Source organism: Eurosta solidaginis, chromosome 3, assembly GCF_040869045.1.
Source record: "Eurosta solidaginis isolate ZX-2024a chromosome 3, ASM4086904v1, whole genome shotgun sequence".
In the NCBI taxonomy this organism is placed as follows: domain Eukaryota; kingdom Metazoa; phylum Arthropoda; class Insecta; order Diptera; family Tephritidae; genus Eurosta; species Eurosta solidaginis.
Genome location: NC_090321.1, coordinates 246,829,607 through 246,835,112, shown reverse-complemented (window position 1 = coordinate 246,835,112; position 5,506 = coordinate 246,829,607). Strand labels below are relative to the sequence as shown.

General features: G+C 34.7%; 1 long non-coding RNA gene across 1 annotated transcript; it reads right to left on the bottom strand.

Moving 5' to 3' along the window:
• Positions 1 to 1,250: 1,250 nt before the first annotated feature.
• On the bottom strand, positions 1,251 to 2,095 carry LOC137247063 (uncharacterized). The gene is made up of 3 exons (XR_010951768.1): positions 1,690 to 2,095; positions 1,489 to 1,633; positions 1,251 to 1,430 (listed from the first exon to the last, which is right to left on the bottom strand). It is a non-coding gene; the product is annotated as an uncharacterized lncRNA (long non-coding RNA).
• Between the last annotated feature and the right edge of the window lie 3,411 nt (positions 2,096 to 5,506).

Sequence of the window (5,506 nt, the reverse complement as noted above, 5' to 3'; positions counted from 1 at the left end):
ATTTTGTTAAACTCATGTCATTCAGGTATGGTCAGATTTCAAATCTTCCATTAAGAAGCAAATGTCCTACAACCGCACCTAAATGCTAGCAACAGGTGGTGGACCAAACACCACCATAAATTTGACTGCCTTGGAAGAGGAAGTTGCGCAGCTGGTATGTCTTGGTGACGCCATAGCAGGAGTTTCTGGCAGACACTTTGGCACACAACAGAACCTGCCCCGCCATATTGAAAGCGGTGCTAGCGAAACATTCCTAAGTGTCGCGGTGAACAATGCAGAAACTGGCATTGCTGGCAGCGAAGAAAACGGCAACCAAAACACTCCTGCAGCTTCCTCTTCGCAGACACAGCAGAGAACACCACGAAGAAGAAGCCAGATGACGTTGTTAAAAACGCAAATTGATTTGCAGAAAAAGTTTCACGATAACGTTTCATCTGCAATGAGGTCACAAAAAAGAAAAATGGAAGATTTGACAAAAAGCATCAAAAACATCGAAAAAAGTATAAGCAGCCTGAACAGGAACACTGAACAAATTTGCTCGGTATTAACGGACTTAGTTGCAGAAACTAAAAGGCATAACTTGGCAACTGAAAAGTTATTGCGGGACAAGACTCTAGTAAAGGGGCAACTCTTGCAACTGGAGCTTGAAAGAGTGAATAGTACGCTACTAAAACCTTCCCTTCCACATCCTAGCATGCATCCACCACCCCCTTCCCTCCAATCTCCATCCCAACCTCTCTTGCAAAAAAAAAAAAATTAAAAAAATGATAAAAAAAAATTCGTTATAAAGAAAATGAAATGATTTAAATATTAAGTGCAATAAAATTTATAAAAAAATAATATTAAAAAAGAAGTACGTATATAGTATGAAATGTTTGGCGTGGCCATGAAGGCAGTATTTTTATTTATAATGAAATTAATTTTTTTAATTAATGAAAATAAACAAAAAACGGGCACAATTTATAAAATTTGCAATGTACTATAGTTTAAGTATAGTAAATATTTTACATGAAGGCAATATTTTTATTTATAATAAAATAAAATTGTTTACAAAAAAGCTTGAAGCATTTGATTTCGTAATTCAACTGCTTCACTATAATACCTTTCCGGTTGCTCAATTTCTTGAAAACGAGTTTCTCCGTCCTCCTAATTATTTACGTTATCGAGATACTCATCATGGATATTGTAGTGCATGCGTAAATTGTGAAGTGCTGCAGCCACATTGATTATTTGCACAGCCTTTTCAGGAGAGTAGTGAAGTTGCCGTGCAGACAGAAGACATCTGCACCAGTTTTTCCAAACACCAATAGTTCTCTCTATAATGTTTCGCCCAGAACTATGCCATTTGTTGAAGCGGCTTTGAGGAGTATTAGGTGCAGGGTTGCGAAAAGGAGTTATAAGCCAGGGTGCAAGACCGTATCCTGCGTCACCTATGAATTTGATATAAAATTATCGTTGAACAGTAAATTAATGTAAAGTTTCTTCTACCTAATAGACGTAGACATCTATTTCCGCTTTCGTATTGAGCTTGGAAGAATTGTGATACGTCACTGTTAGACCAAACGAATGAGTCGTGTGTTGACCCAGGGTATTTCGCGTTAATGTACCGTATACGCTGTTTATAATCACATATCTGAAAAATTACACACATTGATTAAAAATAATACAATAAATATTTAGCACACTTACAACCAGTACGTTAAGACTATAAAAACCTTTTCGGTTATAAAATAAATGGGAGTTCGCTCCTGAAGGTTTTGCTATCCTTACGTGCGTACCATCAATGCACATAACAATTCCAGGAATTTTGGATTTATTGAAGAAGTAACTTCGGGATTCCATTTGCTCCTCGTCATTCATTTTCAAATTAATCCACTTTTCGCACAATTCCCTTTCCATAATTTGAAGAACCTCTGAAAACACCTTCGACACTGTTGGTTGAGCCATTCCTAGCATGTAGTCTTTACCAACTGCATTCTGATAGCTTCCTTCGGCTAATATTCGCAGACATAACGAAAGCTTTTGTTGGCGACTTATTGCTGTGGATTTAATCACGGGAGGAATATTACTGCAAATTATGCTTAAAAGATGTCTATAAGCGTTTTTATTGACTCGACATTGTTTAACAAACTTTTAAATAAAAAATGTACACTCGCATGTGTATTAAAATTTTCTTACTTTACCTACTTACTCTATGTCTGCCAGCTCGAAAATGTCCGGTGCCCTATCCCTCACAGATCTTCTAACGCATGCGGTGTTGTTTTCTTCTTCATTTGTGTCAAAATAAAAAGCAATTGAATCCATACTTTTTTATTTTATATTTTATATTTTTCACGCACAATTTAATCGCAATAAACAATTTTGATTTATTCAAAGAAATGTCAAACAGCTTTTGACACAATCCGCTAGGTGAGTGGGTAAAGCAGTCGTCCGACGTTTATGAGAATGTTATCAATTTCAACAAGTGAGGGGAGTGCGAATCGTATGGCATTCGTCGGATACCGTAATAGGCATGTAGCCTTATGCAAAAATTTATGTGCGGACATGACGTGGTCCAGCGAAACAGCACGGTTGAGGAAAGTCCTGGAAAGGGGAAGCATTGTTCAGGGACTAATAAAGAAAGAGAACGGGAAATGGTCACGTAATAGTTAGAAGTCTCTTGAGGAGCCCTTCGACACACATTTCCCACCGTGAAATCAAGAGCTTACTAACATTTGATTTATAGCAAAACTTTTATAAGCAGTACTTCCCCTGTTCACTATTATATCAATATTATAACTGTATTATATAATTGTTTTTGTTATTAATAATGGAAGTGAAATTTAGAAAAGTAGTGGGGTCCGTATAGCACAATAGATTAGTGGTTGGCAGTTCTTGGTCATCGACATCCCGCCGCCCCCTTATGGGGCGATACTACGTAGATGCCAGCCGTAAACCCCTCAGTATCATAGCCGGGCGCTATAGAGTTCGACTAAGCCCTCACACCAACATCAAGGTGCCTACCCTAGCGGGGGAAACAAACAATAAACTACAATTAAGTTGTGCTTTGAAAAGAAAAAAGAAAAAAAAAATAGTAAAATATGTTACCAAATACGCACTACATTCATTTCTTTGGAATAGATTTAATAACAATGAATTTGTTTATTTTGGTAGAACAAAAGCTGTTTGTTTAACTGTTTAAGAATTTATATTATGCTTTATTGTGTACAAATCTGCAACAGTGGTATAAAGATAATATAATCCTCTAGAAATTGTTAAAAACATATATATTTTTTCTTTTTCTTTATTTTTATTTTTATTCTTACAAATGTAACCTCATGTGACTGTAACTTACTGAAGTATTTTTTAATCAGATTGACAAGGATTTTCTTTTGCAATGGAAGAGGCATTTAAAAAAAATATTTTTGCAGAAAGAATGTACAGTTTATAGACTTTCAACTAGCACTGAGTTGCGAAAAGTAAATTTTTTTGGTGAGGAGTACTCTGCGTACAAAAACATACTTATTGTATGTCCCACTCGGCCCAAAAAACAGATTATAATTATTTATAACATAACTATAAGTAAGCTTTTTTTTTTTTTGTTTTTTCGACAGTATGAACTATACATGAATAAATTTATTTGTTTTATAAAACATTGTTAAAGTAAGTGCATTTAATTATTATTACGAAGTTTAATTGTGTATCAGCCGTCCCGAAATTAGAAATTAGTATATTAATAGATAAGCAAATTCCAAATGTTCAAAAGCAGCACTACCTCAGAGCAGTAAGCGTTAACTGCCTAGCTTATGCCCTCACCTTTGGATCGAAACCATTGTGGATTAGTAAAAGTGTGAGTCTGCGTTGTCATTATTGTTTGGGTTGAAAACTCTTACTCAACAACAAAGTATTGTAACGATTTTACTGCAAATCCTCTTATTTGCAACCTTCTGCTAAGTTCGAATCACTAAACTGTTGAATAGATAAGACCACTATTCAGTAATGCAAAATGGTATTTATTAAAGTACTTCACAATAAATAACTCTACTATTGCTCGACAGATATCGTGCTTAATCAAAACTGGCTCTCGCGCCTCTATTGATGGTGTTTTATACTCTGTGATTTCTTCGTTGCATCTTCTAGGCGCTTCCAGAATTTACTTAGGTACTGCCATATAATTATAACTACAGATGCACGTGTATAGCTTCTCATATGCACGTGGATTTGTAAGCGACACTTCTACAATTACAATTGCAGACTTTTGGGAGCATCTCAGATAAGATATCTGCATGTGTTCGTGCATCTCTTCTCCGCTCCGTGTACGTACATATGTGTAGACATAATGATTGATTCGCTTATGTAGATACATAATGATTGATTTATGGATGTGCAGACAATCACTGCTTAGCATCGGCTTAGAGATGGCAGTACCCCTTAGTGTTGCTAATATTCGTAACAGTATATTTGTAATTTATTTTCTAGGATTTCTGAATTTCCTTTACCCAAGCCCATTTTATATGTGTAATACACCCGCATTTTTAAATGAAAAAAAAAAAAAATAACACTGTTATTATAAAAAAACGTATCTATAGTCAATATTTTTTACATGCATATTTACAACAACATGCGAAGAGATTTACTCTTGAAGTATAACACATTTTAAAAACGCCAACTAACGTCAGACGAAACTACGAAACGAACAAAATAAATTGCGCTCACTTGTACAAACATTTACTAACAAACAGCAAACAGACAGTAGAGAACTCCACGTCACACGGTGCAGACGTGTGAATATACGTATGTTATTATTATTTGTTAATTAATTGGTTTTTGTATATATTGTCTAATTTTGTCAACAGTCGCCCTGAAGACAGTTTACGTTGAGTAACCGAAATATATTGGTAAACAAGAAAAATACTTACATGCTTTTATTCAAAAATTTTACCTAGAGCAGGCAAAAAACACATGTATAAAATATTTATAATTTGTTTGAAATTTGGATTACCTTGAGAAGGGGTGCTTTTTTTTGTCCCACCCATCTTTTTTTGAAAATGCCAATTTTCTACATATGTTACATCATTTGGTATTTTACGTTCTTAGCTTCGGATTAAACACACTACTGAATTCTTTCATTAGAATCTTAATGCTTTCCATATTACTAGTTTAGAAGAAATTGCTTAATCTTCGAAGATAAAGAAGTTAAAATGTCCCACCCGTCACTATGGAATAATCCAGTAGTAAATTGATAGGTTTTCAATTTAGTAGACAAATTTTTCAAAGAGTGCTTAAACCGATGAATGGTTAAAAATTTACGCTCAGATTTCTAACCGTGAACTTGCACACGAAAATTTCATCAAGCTTTAATATTTTATATAAATAGCGCTCACAAAACTTTTCTTGCTTCACTTTATACTTAATAATCGACGTAAGTAGTCAAAAAGTACAATGAATTTATTAAATCGGTTCGCGCTGCTGTGTATGTTGCTTAGCGGTATTTTGATCTATACAAAGTGTCAACTTCAAGATTTGG